This window comes from Vulpes lagopus, chromosome 19, assembly GCF_018345385.1.
Source record: "Vulpes lagopus strain Blue_001 chromosome 19, ASM1834538v1, whole genome shotgun sequence".
NCBI lineage: Eukaryota > Metazoa > Chordata > Mammalia > Carnivora > Canidae > Vulpes > Vulpes lagopus.
In genome coordinates, this window is record NC_054842.1 from 2,418,786 (window position 1) to 2,438,512 (window position 19,727).

General features: G+C 40.6%; 1 pseudogene; it reads right to left on the reverse strand.

Moving 5' to 3' along the window:
• On the reverse strand, positions 1-13,702 carry LOC121479034 (annotated as a pseudogene).
• Between the last annotated feature and the right edge of the window lie 6,025 nt (positions 13,703-19,727).

Sequence of the window (19,727 nt, forward strand, 5' to 3'; positions counted from 1 at the left end):
CTACCGGGAGCGCTCCCGGAGGCGGGCGGCGGGCCAGGTCCCGGGCGGGCCGCGGAGGGGGTGGAGCCCGGGCCGTGGCCCAGGCCAGCCGCAGGGGTGTGCAAAGAGCCTTCGGCGGGAAGGCGGGGGCAGGGCGGCCTTGCGGTTAGGGCCAGGGTCCCAGGGCTTCGCAGGCCAGGCTGGCAGGCGGCCAGGCGGCGCTCTTGGGAGGTTGCTGGCCCCGCTGCCTCCGCCGTCCCGAGGTCCCCAGCCTCGCCAGCCCGACAGTTTTAAAGCTGTCTTTTGAAAAAGAGAAAATGGCACTTATTATTTCAGGAAATTGGGAGCCATCATTCCATTCTCAACACTCCCCCACCGTCCCACCACCACCCTGCGTCCTTGGCTGCGGGTTGCCTCGTAGCTGTACTGGCCTCCTTGCGACCAGCTTGACTTGTCGTCAGCCGCAGGTGTGCCCAGATCCTCAGCCGCAGGTGTGCCCAGATCCTCAGCCGCGGGTGTGCCCAGATCCTCAGCCGCGGGTGTGCCCAGATCCTCAGCCGCGGGTGTGCCCAGATCCTCAGCCGCGGGTGTGCCCAGATCCTCAGCCGCGGGTGTGCCCAGATCCGCGCGGTGAGGCTGAGGACTCACACACCTGGCTCTGGACCGCCGTCCGCTCACAAGTGTGGCAAAGGAGGCTAACTTGAGGGAATTACCCCCTTTCCTTGTGATAACTCAGGGTTTGCGCAAACGGAGGACTGAAGTCCTTCATACTACTCACAGTGTAAGTCATTAGACCCGTAGGCAACTTGCCATAGCTGACATTAGATAAGAACTGTAAAAAACAAAACTCAAGTACACAAACCTATTTGGAAAACTACAACTAAAGTGCTTTTCTTTTTTAATTTTGAAGGAGGCATAAACTCTAAGACATTAGGAACTTTTAGAAATTCCCACTCAGTATATGTGCTGCGGAAGTGAGCACCTAGAAATTCCCCCTTGGGACTTCAAAGGAGATAAAGAGAATTTTGCTGAAAATTAATGCTCTTGATGGAAACATTTATTCTCATCCTACATATTTTAGAAAACTTGGTTTGTAGCACATTCTGTGTTTAGTATGCAATAATTTAAGTAGCACTAACATAAATTATCCACCCCACTAACAATGTTCAGTTTTGACAGTGCTCAGAGTGACTGCTTACACCATTTTGAATTTCACAAATGCCTCCAAATATGTTGGAAAACATCATGACTTTTCCTCTATAGAAAAATCAAATGCCAGGCAAGCATTTCATGACTTCTCTGAATTACAGATTGCCTTCTGATCTCAGCTATGTGTGCAATGAAGCACCACTCTCTATAGTACAATTGCTAAAAGCCAGTCAACTTGTTTTGTGTTATTCTGGTTCAGTCCAAAGAGAATTTAAGCCAAATGTTGAAAACTACAAACATAAAGGTGAACCTGTGCATTGGTCGCACTTATATGATCTGATTAATCCCTATACAGACTTCTCTAAGAAAAGAGAGAGAAAAGATTTAATCACACCAATAGCCCTCTGGGTGGGTATAGTATTTCCATTTTGTGATGAGAAAGTAGTTTCAGAGAGGCTAAATATCTTGCCTAAAATCACTCAGTAATTAACTAACAAAGGCAGGATTCAAATCCAGATTTTTTTTTTTTGACAAAAACCCATGGTTTTTTTTCACTCCATCCTGTGCTGCCTTGCTGCAATCCACAACCAACTGTATGAACACTTCTGCTCTTCAAAGCAGAGATGTAGGTTGTGACTTCCTGGGAGATGTTGCTGTGGTCTAACTCTGAGCAACTGACAAATTTGATAATCCATAACTTAGCTCAGTTAAATAAAAAGTACTGCCAGAAGGAGGAAATGCAGGTTAACCAGACATTATGGAACAGAGATGCAAGTCCTCCATATTGTAAATCTTATTTCCAAGTGTGTTTTGAAGGAATTTCTATGGATCTCTAGGAAGGCCTCATGTTTTGAGGCCAGGCTGGCCCAAAGAGAAACCTCATGTGGCTTCCTTCCTCCAGTTAGGAACGAGAAAACCTGTTGGCTGGTAGGGAGAATCCAGTAGTCATAGCAGATGCTGTTGACTGCCAGTTTGGCAACCACACTCTTTTCCTGTGTTCCCAAATAACTCCTGGTATTCACACATCTCGGTTTCAGAGGACGCTGACCCCCAGGGGTGGGTTTGATTGGTGCATTCAGAGAACTATTGTCTTGTTCGTAATTGGATTGGCAAAGTTGGATGACACAAAGAATATTAGAAATAGGTGCTGAAGGTTCTTTTTTAATTGAAATACAGTTGATATACAATACATTGTATTAGTTTCAGCTGCACAGCATAATGATTTGACAATTATATACATTACAAAATGCTTATCATCTTATGCATATTAATTTATTACAATATTATTGACTATATTCCCAATGCTGTACTTTTTATCCTGGTGACTTCTTTATTTTATTACTGGAAGTTTGTACTTCTTAATACCTTCCATCTATGTCACCCATCCCCCAATCCACTTCCCCACTGACAACCCCTAGTTTGTTCTCTGTATTTATGACTTTATTTATGACTCTATTTCTTTTTTTCTCTTTGTTTTTTACATTGGACATACAAGTGAGATCATGTGGTATTTGTCTTTCCCCATCTGACTTATGTCACTTACCATAATACTCTCTAGGTCCATCCGTGTTGTCACAAATGGAAAGATCTCATTCTTTTATATGGCTGAGTAATGTTCCATTATATATATGTTTCACATCTTCTTTATCCATTCTTCTATAAATGTACACTTAGGTTGCTTCCCTATCTTGGCCATTGTAAATAATGCTGCAATACATATAGTGTCGCGTATATCTTTTTGAATTAGTGTTTTCATTTTCTTTGGGTAAATACCCAGAAGTGGAATTACTGGATCATTTGGTATTTCTATTTTTAATTTTTTGAGGAAACTTCCTACTGTTTTCCATACTGGCTGTACCAATTTGCCTTCCCATAAATAGTGTAGGAGTGTTCTCTTTTCTTTTTTTCCCCCCAGAAGTTTTATTTAAATTCTAGTTAGTTGACATATAGTGCAATATTTGTTTCAAGAGTAGAATTTAGTGATTCATCATCTACATATAATACCCAGTGTTTATCATAAGAAGTGTCCTCCTTATTACCCATTCAGCCCATCTACCTCCCTCCATCAAACCTCAGTTTGTTCTCTATCATTAGAGTCTCTTATGGTTTGTTCCTCTCTCTCATTTCCCCCCTTCCTTTATATTCATCTGTATCGTATCTTAAATTCCACATATGAGTGAAATCATAAGTTACTTGTCTTTCTCTGACTCACTTATTTTGCTTAGCAAATGATTGCAAATAGCAAGATTTCATTCTTTCTGATGGCTGAATAATATTCCATTATATATATGTGCCATATTTTCTTTATCCATTCATCTGTCAGTGGACGTCTAGGCTCTTTCCATAATCTGGCTATTGTGGACATTGCTGCTATAAACATTGGGGTGCAGGTGCCCCTTCAAATCATTATTTTTATATCCTTTGGATGAATACCTAGTAGTGCAATGGCTGCATTGTAGGGTAGCTCTATTTTTAATTTTTTGAGGAACCTCCATGCTGTTTCCATTTGCACCAACAGTGTATGAGGGTTCTCCTTTCTCTGCATCCTCACCACATCTGTTGTTTCCCGTATTGTTAATTTTAGCCATTCTGATGGGTGTGAGGTGATATCTCATTGTGGTTTTGATTTGTATTTCTCTGATGATGACTGATATTGAACATCTTTTCATGTGTCTCTTAGCCACTTGTAAGTGGCTATTCATGAAAATATCTATTCATGGGCATCCCAGGTGGCTCAGTGGTTTAGTGCTGCCTTCAGCCCAGGGCCTGATCCTGGAGACCCGGGATCGAGTCCCACTTCAGGCTCCCTGCATGGAACCTGCTTCTCCCTCTGCCTGTGTCTCTGCCTCTCTCTCTCTCTCTCTCTCTCTCTCTCTCTGTCTCTCATGAATAAATAAATAAAATCTTTAAAAAAGAAAATGTCTATTCATGTCTTCTGCCCATTTCTTAACTGGATTATTTGTTTTTTGGGTGTTGATTTGATAAGTTCTTTATACATTTTGGATACTAACCCTTTTTTTAAAAGTAGGCTCTGCACCCAGTGTGGAGCCCAGTGGGGAACTTGAACTCACAATCCTGAGATCAAGACCTAAGCTGAGATCAGGAGTCAGACACTTAACCAACAGAGCTACCCAGGTGCCCCTGGATGTTATCCCTTTATCAGATATGTCACCTGCAAATATCTTCTCTCATTCTGTAGGCTGCTTTTTAGATTTGTTTCCTTTGCTATCTAGAAGCTTTTTATCTTGATGGTGTCCCAATAGTTCATTTTTGCTTTTTGTTTCCCTTGCTTCCTATGACAACTAGTAAGAAATTGCTAACCAATGTCAAAGAGGTTGCTACCTGTGTTCAACTCTAGGATCTTGATGGTTTCCAGTCTCACATTTAGATCTTTCACCATTTTGAATTTATTTTTTTGTATGGTATAAGGAAGTGGTCCATTTCATTCTTCTGCATGTGGCTGTCCAGTTTTCCCAATACCATCTGAGGAGACTGCTTTTTTTTTCCCATTGAGTATTCTTTCTTCCTTTGTTGAAATTAGTTTTAGGGCCATTTTTGGTTCCCTCTTCTCCTCCATTGATCTATGTATCTGTTATTGTATCAGTACTACACTGTCTTGATGACTATAGCTTGGTAGTGTAGCTTAAATTCTGGAATTATGATGCCTCCCACTTTGCTTTTTTTCAGGGTTGCTTTGGTTATTTGGGGTCTTTTGTGGTTCCATACAAATTTTAGGATTGTTTATTCTAGCTCTGTGAAAAATGCTGGTGGTATTTTGATAGGGATTGCACTGAATGTGTAGATTGCTTTAAGTAGTATGGACATTTAAACAATATTTTTTCTTACATGAGCATGGAACTTTTTCTGATTTCCTTGTGTCCTCTTCTATTTCTTTCACAAGTGTTCTATAGTTTTCAGAGTACAGATCTTTTATCTCTTTGGTTAGATCTGTTCCTAGGTTTCTTATGGTTTTTGGAGCAATTGTAGGTGGGATTGATTCCTTGATTTCTTTTTCTGCTGCTTCATTTGTTGTGCCCAAGATTACGAATCCAAGAAACCACCAAGGAGCTGACACCGATGCAAGTACATGAGGGTTTATTTACAAGCTCGAGCTTGTGTCCAAGTATACTCTACACAGCAGAGCAGGCGCTTGGACCCTGATGTGGGTTACAGCTGGGTTTTTTATGGGCTGGTCTAGGGGATTTTCAGAAGGGGTGGAGGATTTTTTTTTCCCATTCCAATATGGGGGAAAGGGTGGGTGAGTTTCTTAAGATCTGATATGGGATCAGAGGGCAATTCTGCTGAGGGCAATTCTGAGCTTTGTTATCTTTCTGATATGGGATGTCCTGAGGGCATTCTGCAGTTTTTCCTGTAAAGTTCAACTCTTATTCACAGGGGCCTAAGATGGCTGTACTTGTGCTAATGCTAAACTTGAGGTGGAATGGCCTTAATTTTTCTCGGCCTCCACACATTATTGATGTATGGAAATACAACAGATTTCTTATGTTGATTTTAAATACTGTGACTTTGCTGAATTTGTGTATTAGTTCAAATAATTGTTTTTGTGGAGTCTTTTGGGTTTTCTACATAAAGCATCATATTGTCTGTGAATAGTGAAAGTTTGACTTCTTCTTTGCTGATTTGGATACTTTTTATTTCTTTTTGTTGTTTGATTGCTAAGGCTAAGACTAGTAGTACTATGTTAAATAGTAATCATGAGATTGGACATCCCTGTCTTGTTCCTGATCATAGAAGAAAGGCCGTCAGTTTTTCCCCATTGAAAATATTAGCTATGGGTCTTTTGTATATGGCTTTTATGAAGTTGAGGTATGTATGTTCCATCTATCCCTACTTTGCTGAGGGTTTTTATCAAGAATAGATGCTGTATTTTGTCAAATGCTTTTTTTACGCATCTACTGAGCATCATATGGTTCTGATTCTTTCCTTTATTAATGTGGTGTCTCACATTGATTGATTTGTGAATATTGAACAACACTTGTAGCCCAGGAGTAAATCCCACTTGATTGTGGTGAATAATTCTTTTAATGTGCTATTAGATTTGATGTGTTAGTATCTTGTTGATAATTTTTGGATGCATGTTCATCAGGGATATTGGCCTATAATTCTCCTTTTTTAGGGGGATCTCTGTCTGGTTTTGGAATCAAAGTAATGCTGGCCTCATAGAAGGAGTTTGGAAGTTTTCCCTCTGTTTTTTTTTTTTTTTTTGAACAGTTTGAGAAGAATAGGAGTTAACTCTTCATTAAATGTCTAGTAGAATTCCCCTGGGAAGCCATCTGGCCTTGGACTTTTGTTTGTTGGGAGATTTTTGATTACTGATTCAATTTCTTTGCTGGTATTGGTCTATACAGGTTTTCTATTTCTTCCTGTTTCATATTTGGTAGTTTGTATGTTTCTAGGAATTTGTCCATTTCTTCCAGACTGCCCAGTTTGTTGGCATATAAATTTTCATAATATTTTTTATAATTGTTAATATTTCTATGGTGTTGGTTGTGATCTCTCCCCTTTCATTTGTGATTTTGTTTTTGGCTAGAGGTTTATAGATCTTATTAATTCTTTCAAAGAACTAGCTCTTAGTATCATTGATCTGTTCTGGAGGTTTTTTTGTTTTGTTTTGATTCTATAGTTTATTTCTGCTCTCATCTTTATTACTCCCCTTCTTTTGCTGGCTTTAGATGTTATTTGCTGTTCATTTTCTAGGTCCTCTAGGTGTAAGATTAGGTTGTGTATCTGAGACTTTTCTTGTTTCTTGAGAAAGGCATGTAATGCAATATACTTTCCTCTTAGGACTGCCTTTGCTGTATCCCAAAAGTTCTGGACTATCACGTTTTCATTTTTATTTGCTTCCATGTACTATTTATTTATGTATTTATTCGTGAGAGACACAGAGAGAGAGAGAGAGGCAGAGACACGCGCAGAGGGAGAATCAAGCTCCACGCAGGGAGCCCGACGTGGGACTAGATCCTGGGTCTCCAGGATCACACCCTGGGCTGAAGGCAGCGCCAAACCGCTGAGCCCTGTGTACTTTTTAATTTCTTCTTTAATTTCCTGGTTTATCCATTCATTTTGTTAGTAGGATGTTCTTTAACCTCCATGTATTTGGATCTTTCCAAATTTTTTTTATGGTTGACTTCAAGTTTCATAGTGTTGTGGTCTGAAAATATGTATGGTATGATCTCTTTTACTTGTTGAGGTCTGATTTGTGACCCTGTATGTGATCTATTCTGGAGAATGTACCATGTGCCCTTGAAAAGAATGTGTATTCTACTGCTTTAAGATGAAATGTTCTGAATATATCTGTTAGGTCCATCTGGTCCAGTGTCAAAGCCATTTTTTCCTTGTTGATTTTCTGTTTAGATGGTCTGTCCATTGCTTTAAGTGGATTGTTAAAGTCCTCTGCTATTTTTTTTAAAGCTTTAATTCATTTATTTCAGAAATAGAGTAAGAGAGCACAAATGAGGGGAAAGAGCAGAGGGAGAGGGAGAAACAGACTCCCTGCTAAGCAGGGAACCTGATGCAGGGCTCTGTCCCAGGACTCCGGGATCATGACCTGAGCCAAAGGCAGATGCACAAGTGACTGAGCCACCCAGGCTCCCCAAAGTCCCATACTATTTTTTTTTTTTTAAGTCCCATACTATTATTGTATTATTATCAATGAGTTTTTGTTTTTTTTTTTATGTTTGTTATTAATTGATTTGAATATTTGGGAGGGTCCCAAGTTGGGTGCATAGATATTTACAATTGTTAGATCTTCTTGTTGGATATACCCCTTAATTATGATATAATTAAGTGTCTTTCTCTATCATTTGTTATTGTCTTTGTTTTAAAATCCAGTTTGTATGATAGAAGCATGGCTACTCTGGTTTCTTTTGACGTCCATTAACATGAGAAATGGTTCTTCATCCCCTCACTTTCAATATGCAGATGTCTTTTGCTCTAAAATGAGTCTCTTATAAGCAGATATAGATGCTTTTTTTTTTTTTTTTTTTTTTTTTTTATGATAGTTACACAGAGAGAGAGAGAGAGGCAGAGACACAGGCAGAGGGAGAAGCAGGCTCCATGCACCGGGAGCCCAACATGGGATTCGATCCTGGGTCTCCAGGATCGCGCCTGGGGCCAAAGGCAGGCGCCAAACCACTGCGCCACCCAGGGATCCCCTCGGCTATTATTTCTTAAAAAAATTTTCTGACACCTTTTCTTTCTCTTCTTCTCAGGATCTCCTGTAATATGTTATTACATTTGATGGGGTCATAAATCTATTCTCATTTTGAAAATTCTTTTCTCTCTTTTGTTTGGCTTAAATACTTCCCATTACTCAGTTTTCTAGGTCAATAATTTGTTCCTCTGCTTCTTCTATCCTGCTATTCACTTCATTAAGTTTATTTATCTCTGCAATGTTATTCCTTATCTCTGTGTTAAGGGTCTTGCTCATGTCTTCCACTCTTTCCTCAAATCCAGTGAGTATTCTCATGATCATTGCTTTAAATTCTCTTTAGGTCTATTACTTAGATGTTTGGCTGTGGCCTTGTCCTGTTTTCATTTGGGAGAAATTTCTGTTCCCTTTTGTCTGCCTCTCTGTGTCTATTTCTGTGTGTTAAGAATGTCACCCGTGTTTTCTGCTCTTGAAAGTAGTGACTTTATGAAGAAGAGTTCCTGGAGTGTCCTGGAGTGCAATGTTCCGTTTATCAGAATCTGGTACTTTAGGAGACTGTCCTATGTGTGCTGCTTACACCCGGCTGTTGAGTCTGAGTCACTTTTCCTTTCAGTGCAGTCATCTGAACTCCTGTTGTGGGCTGTGTTTGCTCTTTGTTAGTGGGACCCAGGAAGGCCAGCTGTGAGGGGGTGTACTCACTGAGGAACTTGGAAGTGGGACAGTGGTGTTAGTAAAATTTGTGCTGGGCTGCTAATTCTATGTGATATTCCTCCAATCACTGTGGTGGTTGGGGGCTGTGTGCCAGGATTGTCAGGGACACAAGTCTGGGCAGGGCTGGACCTAGTGTGTGATGGTGGCTTAGAGTGTGTAGCCAGCTGCAGTGTAGTAGCTAGGCCCTGAGTGGTAGGTGAGCCAAGCATGGCAGTTCTGCATGGTGCACAGCAGCTATGTACCCAGTGGGACCATGTGTGGCTTTTGTCCTTAGCCCAGGGCCAAGGCTATCAGGTTTGGAGCAGACTAGTCCTCAGGAGAACTCATACTAGTGTGTTAAGTAGCAAGTGTCTGTGTAGTCCCACCTCTCACAGGTGACTCTGTGTTTATGCTGGGCAACAGGGGAGGAAAATGGCACCTGTCACCTCCCTCATTTTTGGAGAAGTACCCCAACACACTCCAAAACAAGATGTCTCCCATTTGCCCATGGCTTTGTGTAAATTGCCATTTTTATGTTGCCTCTCCATGTAGGCAGCTGTCTCTCTAAAGGTGGTGGATAGAGCTATTACTCATCCTCCCCTCCTTACCCACTGCTGAGTCAGCAGAATTTTAAAGATCTAGGGTGTAAGTACCATTGGTTGTATAAATTCATAGAATTCAGCCCCTCTGGTTTTTAAAGCCAAACATTATCAGCATTAGTCTTCCCCATGTGAGCTCCCTGGTACAAGGGCCCATTTCTCTACCCCCTCTAGGTGCACAGCTCTCTCCCTCCTGCAGGCAGCCTCACTCTGCCTTTCTGACCTTCCTAACCTTTCAGAAGCAGCTTCTTCTCCACATTTAGTTGTGGAGTTTCTTCTGCCAGTCTTCAGGTTGCCCAGTTTATTTACTTGGATATGCACAATATCCAGTTGAAAAAGTGGGATGGGGATCTCATATTCCTCCTACTCTGCCATCTTTCCAAACTCCTCTAAATTTCCCTCTTAAAAACTGTTTTTATTGCATCTCAAGGTACTTTTTGATTTCCCCTTTAATTTCTTCATCGACCCATTGGTAGTTTAGTAGCATATTGTTTAATCTCCATGTGTTTGTGTTTTTTCCAGGTTTTTCCCTTGTAATTAATTGCTAGTTTCATACCATGTGGTTAAAAAAAAAAAAGGCTAGATATACTTTCAGTTTCAGTTTTCTTAAATTTACTGAGACTTATTTTGTGGCCCAATAAGTGATCTGTTCAGAAGAATGTTCCCTAGGCACTTGAAAAAAAAATGTGTATTCCGCTGTTTATGGATGGAATGTTCTATATATATCTGTTAAGTCCATCTGATCTAATATGTTGCTCAAAGCCAAGTTTCCTTACTGATTTTCTGTCTGGGTGATTTATCCATTGAAATAAGTGGGGTGTTAAAGTCCTCTACTATTATATTGTTGTCAGTTTCTTTCCCTTTAGTTCTGTTAATATTTGCTTTAGACATTTAGATGCTCCAGTGTTGGATGCATAGATATTTATAATTGTTATATCTTCTCATTGGATTGATTCTTGATCATTATGTAATGCTCTTATTTGCCTCTTGTTACAGTCTTTGTTGTCTATTTTGTCTGATATAAGTATTACTACAGCAGCCTCTTATTGTTTCCATTTACGTGGAATTTCTTTTTTCCATCCCTTCACCTTCAGTCTGTATATGTCTACAAGTCTGAGTGAATCACTTTTAGATAGTATAAAGATAGGTCTTGTATTTTTCTTTATGCTGTCACCCTATGTCTCTTGATTGGAGCACTTAGTCCATTACAAAGTAACTATTGATAGATATGTGCTTAGTGCCATTTTAATTGTTTTCAGTTGTTTTTGTAGTTATTCTCTGTTTCTTTCTGCTCTTTCTGTCTTTCCTTGTGATTTGATGACTTTTGTTAGTGTTATGCTTGGATTCTTTTCTTTTTATATTTTGTGTATCTATTACAGGTTTTTGGTTTTGGTTACCATAAAGCTTACAATAACATCCTATGTATATAGCAGTCTATATTAAGTTGATGTTGCTTAAGTTTGAACACATTCTAGAAGCATTACATTTTTACTCCTTTCCACATGTTTTATGTATATGATATCATATTTTGCCTTTTATTTTTCATATCCCTTAACTAGCTTTTATAGACATGACTGATTTTACTACTTTTGTCTTTTAGTCTGTATACAAGCTTTATAAGTGATATACTACCTTTAGTATATATTTGCTTTTACCAATGAAATTTTCTCCTTTTATAATTTTGTTACTTCTATTTATGGCTTTTTCTTTTCTGCTTAAAGAAACTCCTCTAATATTTTTTGTATGGCCAGGTTAGTGGTGATGAACTCCTTCAGCTTGTGTTTGTCTGGGAAACACTTTATCTCTCCTTCAATTCTGATGATAACCTTACCAAGTAGAGTATTTTAGGTTGTAGGTTTTTTTCTTTTTAGCACTTTGAATATATCATACCACTCTCTTCTGGCCTGCAAAATTTCTGCTGAAAAGTCAGCTGATAGCCTTATGAAACTTACCTTGTATGTAACTATTTGCTTTGCTCTTGCCATTTTCAAGATTCTTTATTTTTAACTTTTGACATTTTAATTTTTTTAAACTCTGAGAAACAGTTTATTTTACCTTTTATTACAAAGGCACAGAAGTCATCTGAGACCTCAGATATTAATCTACTGCATACCAATGTCATAATGCTAATGTACAACTTAATATAATTATTAAAGCTTATAGTATGGTTTTCCAACAATTCATAATGAGTTATAGATCTTTTATCCCAGTGTATAACCTTCATCCTGTCACTGTTATTCAGCAGCACATTCCTCAGCTACATGGAGACTATACAGAGTTGCTCTTTCTTCTCTTCAGTAGTTTGAGTTAACAAATTCATCTTAGGGAATGAAGGATCCAATGCATAGAATTTCTGAATAGGTGGAAATAATGGACCATCATCAGGAATAAATACATATGGATCTTCTTCAAATTCTTCCAAATAGCGACGCCTGGGTGGCTCAGGAGGTTGAGTGTCTGCCTTTGGCTCAGGGCATGATCCTGGGGTCCTGGGATTGAGTTCTACATCAGGCTCCCTGTGAGGAGTCTGCTTCTCTCTCCTCCTGTGTCTCTGCCTCTCTCTCTGTCTCTAATGAATAAATAAATAAAATCTTAAAAAAATAAAAATAAATTATTCCAAATAACTTCGTTCTTAGATGGAGGAGGACCACACACTCCATCTTTCTTATTTTGGTTGTTCTCTAAATTCTTAGTCCTTTCCATTATCTCAGTGGTGTCAATTCTGCTGACTGGTTTACTTTCCATCTCAGGGGGGGTCTGTAGTTTTTCCTTCTGTGGGATTTGCAGAGTTGTATCAGTTTCTCTGGGCTCCACAGATTCACCCTGCAGCTTTGGTGGATGTTTATGCCATAGCATTGAAGACTTTTTCACTCATACTACTACAAAGAACCCTCCAGTATTTTGATTATTTGGTAATATTCTCAGACACCACTCTAAGTGCATCTGGATCCTTTGGTGGGAGTGTGGTAGGCCAGATCTGGGTACGTCTGCTGCGAGGAATATCATCCCACTGTGTAAATCACTGTCCATCTTTCATCCCTACCTTCCAATATGTAATTCCAGGCATCCGTTTTCATCCTGGTAGCTCAGAAGACATATCAGCAAGCTCCAAAGCACCTTTACTTTTTCTTTTCCAGCAAAGATGCTATTACTATTCCATCTTCAATGAGGGTTTATTGAACATGTAGAAGACACCAATTTACCACCTTCCAGTAGCTTCTTAGAGCCTTGCATTGCATATCACAGCTATAAACCTTACAGCTGCAAGTTATATAAGGTTGTCTCTTTTTCCAAACATCAATGTTTTTTCTCATGGTGCCATCTCTACTGCAAGGGACATAACAAAAATGCAATTATAAAAGATAATCTCTTTCCTCTTATGTACATCTGTTTTGAGTCTGGATATGCTGGACACATCGAGGTTGATCACCATGGATGCAGAGGCTGCTCAGCATTTTAGCCTGATGAAAGAGCAGATAGCAACACTTGTCCCCATCACCATGATGACAAGCCCTTCCAGAAAAGAGACATTCATGTCAACATGTAACATTTCAATTAGTTGTGTGGTCTTTGATCCAGATGCTGTACACATATCTAGGATCTTATGGAGATGGTATTAAGTAACAGTGGTGGAACCTTGCTAATGGCTTCTTGACAACTGATATTTTCATACTCAATTTCACTAACCAGAAACTGTTGAAACTTTTCCAATTGTGGAGACCTTCTCAGATGTTTCCACTTAAATATGCCAGAACATGCCAGGCATGTTCTTCAGAATATCAACTCAGGGTCTGTGGAACTTCAACTTTCTGACCTTTCATTTCCAAGTCATCCGGTTCCTTGAAATACTTGTTCTTTAAGCAATAGAGTCTCTTTTGTGTGGCTTTTGTAAACAGTAATTCTAAAGTGGCCAGGAAGGGCTCCCTGAGTGCTTCCATGACATGGTCCTACTCATCCTTGGGCACAATCTTAAGCTCCTGGTATTATTCCTGGAAAAGCTGGGGATACTTGCCTTCTCATCCACTTCATTGCATTCCCTGCATCTTGGCACCATCCTTTGTGCCCTGCTGCTGCTCCCACTGCTGCTGCTGGAGCTGCAGCCAGCAACCTCCATGGCACAAGTAGCTACCCACACCCACACATACCTACCAGCCACCACTGGCTGGGGGACCTGATATTTTAATTATTATGTGTCTTGGTGTGGACCTCCTTGAGCTCATCTTCTTTGGAGCTCTCTTTGCTTTCTGGACCTGGGTATCTTTTTCTTCCCCAGGTTAGGAAAGTTTCCAACTATTAGTTCTTCAAATAATTTTTCTGTACCTCTTTTTTTCTCTTCTCCTTCTGAAGCCCTTAAAATATGAATGCTAGTGTACTCAATGTTGTCCCAGAAGTCCCTTCAGTCCTTTTTCTCAGGAAATGTTGTCCTAGAAGTCCCTTCAGTCCTTTTTCTCAGGAAAAAATATTGGGGCGGGGGGTTACCTGGGGTGGCTCAGTAAGATAAATGTTTGACTTTTGATGTCAGCCAGGTCTTGATCACAGGGTTGTGTGTTCAAGGCCTGTGTTGGGCTCAGTGCTAGGTATGGAGCCTGCTTTTTTAAAAAAAATTTTTTTCTTTTCTGCTTGTTGCTTTCCACTGCCCAATCTTTTAAAAATTCATTTATTTTTTTAAAGCTTTATTTAAGTAATTTTTATACCCAGTGTGGGGCTTGAACTCACAACCTGAGATCAAGAGTCACATCCTCCTCCAACTGAGTCAGCCAGGTGCCCCCACTGCTCTGTCTTTTAGATTACTGAGCCATTCTTCTGTATCTTTGAATCTGCTGTTGAATCCCTTTAGTTCATTTTAGTTCTTGTGTTCTTCAGCTCTGATTGGTTCCTTTTTATATTTTCTCTCTGTTGAGATTTTCTCTGAATTCAGCCATACTTCTCTCAGGTCTGATGAGCATCTTCAGGACCATTACTTTGAACTCTATCAGGTAGATTGCTAATCTCCATTCTGTTTAGCTCTTTCTGAGGTTTTGTCTTGTTCTTTAGTTTGAAAATTCTTTCTTGCCTCCATTTTGTCTAATGTCTGTGTTTGTTTCTATGCATTTGGTAGGTCAGCTATGTCTTCTGGTCTTGAAAGTAGTAGCCTCATGTAGAAGGCATCCTTTGAGGCTCAGTAGTGCAATTCCTCTTGCCACCAGAACAAGGTGTTTCAGAAAAATCTTCTGTGTGGGCTGTATGTGCCCTCCTGTTGTAACTGGGCTGTGACTGCTGTGAGTATGTTGATGGGTATGGCTGGCTTATATACCACTGTAGTGGCTGCAGATGCACGGGTGGGTAGTGCGGTCGCCTCAATGGGGCAGGAATCCCTCTAGAAAGAGCATCAGAGTGCCTAGGCTGTCTTCTGGGTTTGGCAGGGCAGTAGTCACTTTGAGGGAACACTGGTCCCAACTGAGCCTACCAGCTGAGCATGGCAGGGAAGAAGCTACATTGGAGGGGTACCTTCTGGAGCAGTTGTGTTAGGTGGGGCAGCTGTACAAGGGAATAATAATGCAGGGTGAGCAGTATTAGTAAAGTAAATGGAAAGTTTCAGAACTGGTTCTTTTTTTTTATTATTGGAGTTCAATTTGCCAACATATAGCATAACACCCAGTGCTCATCCCATCAAATGCCCCCCTCAGTGCCCATCACCCAGTTACCCCCACCCCCCGCCCACCTCCTTTTCCACCACCCCTTGTTCGTTTCCCAGAATTAGGAGTCTCTCATGTTCTGTCTCCCTTTCTGATATTTCCCACTCATTTTTTTTTCCTTTCCCCTTTATTCCCTTCCACTATTTTTTATATTCCCTAAATGAATGAGACCATATATGTTTGCCCTTCTCCAATTGACTTATTTCACTCAGCATAATACCCTCCAGTTCCATCCACGTTGAAGCAAATGGTGGATATTTGTCATTTCTAATGGCTGAGGAATATTCCATTGTATACATAGACCACATCTTCTTTATCCATTCATCTTTCAATGGACACTGAAGCTCCTTCTACAGTTTGGCTATTGTGGACATTGCTGCTATAAACATCAGGGTGCAGGTGTCCCGGCGTTTTATTGCATCTGTATCTTTGGGGTAAATCCCCAACAGTGCTATTGCTGGGTCGTAGGGCAGATCTATTTTTAACTCTTTGAGGAACCTCCACACAGTTTTCCAGAGTGGCTGCACCAGTTCACATTCCCACCAACAGTGCAAGAGGGTTCCCCTTTCTCCACAGCCTCTCCAACATTTGTTGTTTCCTGCCTTGTTCATTTTCCCCATTCTCACTGGTGTGAGGTGGTATCTCATTGTAGTTTTGATTTGTATTTCCCTGATGGCAAGTGATGCAGAGCATTTTCTCATGTGCTTGTTGGCCATGTGTATGTCTTCTTTGATGAAATTTCTGTTCATGTCTTTTGCTCATCTCATGATTGGATTGTTTGTTTCTTTGGTGTTGAGTTTAATAAGTTCTTTATATATCTTGGATACTAGTCCTTTATCTGATAGGTCATTGGCAAATATCTTCTCCCATTCTGTAGGTTGTCTTTTACTTTTGTTGACTGTTTGCTGTGCAAAAGCTTTTTTTCTTGATGAAGTCCCAATAGTTCATTTTTGCTTTTGTTTCTCTTGCTTTCATGGATGTATCTTGCAAGAAGTTACGGTGGCCAAGTTCATAAAGGGTGTTGCCTGTGTTCTCCTCTAGGATTTTGATGGAATCTTGTCTCACAGTTAGATCTTTCGTCCATTTTGAGTTTATCTTTGTGTCTGGTGTAAGAGAATAGTCCAGTTTCATTCTTCTGCATGTGGATGTCCAATTTTCCCAGCACCATTTATTGAAGAGATTGTCAGAACTGATTCTCACAAGCATCCAGATAGCTAAGCTGAAGGAAAACAAGAAAAATGGCAACTACCAACACTTCTATCTCCAGAGAAAGCTCCTTCAGATCTTTGCCCCTCTGATTTACTCTGAAGTAAATCTTCAGGTGCAACCCAGGCTCTTTTCAAACCTCTGTGCTGGAGTTATATAGAATGCTACTCCTTTAGGAATGAAGATTTGGTTTCCTGTAGCCCTCTGGTTCTCCCCGAGTTAATGGCTACCAATTTTCAAAAGCAGACATTATGGGGGCTTATCTTCCTGGTTCAGGTCTCTAGGGCTAAGGGTACCTGATGTGGGTCTTGATCCCTTCACTATTCAGGGAGGACTTCTGCACCTGTGATACCCCTCCTGCTTGTGGGTCACCACACTGGGGATTTGTTTTCTGATTATGTCTCTGCCCCTCCTGCCCTTCTTATATAGCTTTTCCTTTACGTCTTTAGCTGCGGATGATCTGTTCAGGGAGTCTTCAGATGTTTTCAGAGTAAATTGCATTATATGTAGTTGTTGCCTCAATGTGTCCATGGAAGAAGGTGAGCTCAGGATCCTCTTACTTTGTTATTCTCCCGAGCTTTCTCCAGCTGGTGTCTTTCTTGAAAGATAGTCTCATTCTCTATGTGTAAGAAAGAGGCAGAACCTCTTCTGCCTGTCCATCTGCCTGCAAGTGAGGCCAGAAATGCCCATAGCTGTTGCAGCATCAGAATTAGAGGTAGACTGAAGCACTGGAGTGATTGAAAGGGAAACCATAACCTGGCTTTTATAAGCCTAATCCAAGCCCTGCCCATTTTGGATTCTTTTATGTGAAATAGTGTTCTTGTAGTTGAGACCAGATAAATTGGTTTTCTGTTACCTACAGCTTTAGGTGTTGTTATTTGGAAAGGTAGGTGAGGGTGAATATCTGGCATTTTGGAAAGGCCCAGGGGCAACCACAAAACTTTAATATGAAGAGGGCCCAATCCAGCTGAGAAATACTCTCAGACAAAACTAAGGCATTCCCATGGCTGCTGGCCCCTCCTCCCTTTCATGGCTGATTTCTAGGAAGCCATAGGACCTCTCAGGTTAGTTCAATGATGCTTTCTTTGGTGTTCCTAAAAGTGCCTTCAGTTCTGAGAGAAAATTGTCATCCAGGGACTCTCAACTTATTGATGGTTTGTGTTTTCTTATTGTACAAGTTTTACATGTTAATAGCAGAAAACCAAAAGGATGCAAAGAAAACTGTTTTGGTATATACTCTGGGTTTATGTGTGTTTCTGATTCATTTTACTCCCATTTCAGAAATGTGCTTCTCATATTCTATATGTAGTGGGTTTTTTTTTTTTTTTTTTTTTTTTTTTTTTAAGATTTTATTTACTTATTCATGAAAGACACAGAGAGACACAGGCAGAGAGAGAAGCAGGCTCCATGCAGGGAGCCCAATGTTGGAATCGATCCCGGTACTCTGGGATCATGCTCTGGGCAGAAGGCAGACGCTCAACCACTGAGCCACCCAGGCGTCCCTATATGTAGTTTTAAAATTTATTTATTTACATCCTTTAAAAAGAGAACATGTGTGAGAGAGACAGCAGGGGGAGGAGTGAAAGGAGAGGGAGGAGAGAAGTAGCTTCCTACTGAGCATGGAGCCCAATATGGGGCTCAATCTCACAACGGGAAGATTATAACCTGAGCTGAAATCCAGAGTCAGACACTTAACTGACTGAGCCATCCACCAACCCCTCTATGTGTAGTTTTATGTCCCATTATCTGAACTCAAAACTGTAAGTAACATAACTGTAACATATATTTTTCATATATCATTAAATATATTTTAAATCTTACTTAATGATTGCACACTAATTTATTGCATGAATATGTAATAAATTACAAACTGGTTATATTTTACATGAGGAGACATTTATGACAATCTTGCATAATTTAAGCTTTGCATAATTCAGGAGTCTTCTTTTCATAAACAGTAATACTCAAATGGCTTCTCTAATAACAAACACCACTGACACTCAGCCCACCAGCTTTGGACCGTGATCTTTGAACTTAAAATCTGCAAGTTGTTGGGCTGGCTGAGAGACAGGGGTGCCCAAAATGGCGGACATCTCAAATTGGGTCAAAATGGCTGATCTTCCCGCCAAAGCAGCCGTGACCACCACATCATCTCCAGTAAATCAAAGCCTGGACGGGAAACTGGAATTTTCCATCCAGGACTTTCCAGCCAGGGACCACCCCCCATCGTCTGTACTATTCCCACCCCCAGCCAATCACCTAGGGACGCGGCGTTCCGCGTTAGGCAGGGACCTACCGGGACGCGGACCCGGAACCGCACACTCCCCAACGCCGGTGCTTCCTCTCCGAGTCAGAACCTCGCCCAGGAGCGCTCCCCATTAAAGCACTCTCGAACCTACTGCCTGGCTCTGCTGTTTTTTTTTTTTTTTTTTTTTTCTCCGCCGTTCATTTTGGAAAAAACCTAACAGAAGTAATTTACATTATTTCAAGATTTGTTAACAAATGTTAGAACATCTATTACATGCTGGCCACATGTCTAAGCTTTCGGGAATCGCGAACTGGGAGTTAATATTCTAGTTGAGGACAAATAAGCATAATCAGATTTACCTATTTATCATGTTTATTACATTTGAAGTTGGTAGAAAGTATGGAAAAAAGAAACCTGGGGCATGACAGGGAAGTTGGAAGTTCCAGCCTTTGAGCTATGGTGTGGAATCAGGAGTGGCTGGGCTCACATAGTTTTGAGAGAATCTGATTAGCCTTTCCAATCAAGCAAAATGCTTTGTTTTGTGACTGTTATCAATCCATTGACTTGCGGAGATTTATCATAATGCCTGGTCAAAGAGCCTAGTAAGAGAGGTGCTCTATATGATGAGGGAGCAGAAGGCAAGCTGAGGGCAAAGCACAAGCTAACACCTTGCAACTGCCTCCCTCCCCCCTACCCCCAAGGTGAGATATGTGTAACATTCCTCTGGTACTCCCGACTGCCCTTGAACAAAGGAAAGGGAAAAACAAATGGTTAACTGATAGACATCACAGTCACACAGGATATGAGTCTTCATCAGTTTGCAACTATCTTCATGATTTACAAGAAAAAAGGTAATCTCCAGAAACCTATAGACTCAATTTCCTGGAGCCCTAAAATCACCCTCCCTGCCTTAGGATAGAAAATCTCTCTCCTCACAACCTCAGTGCAGCTCTTTCTGTCCATGGGTTCTATCTCCATCCTTTAATAAAACCCCTTTTTTGCACCAAAGA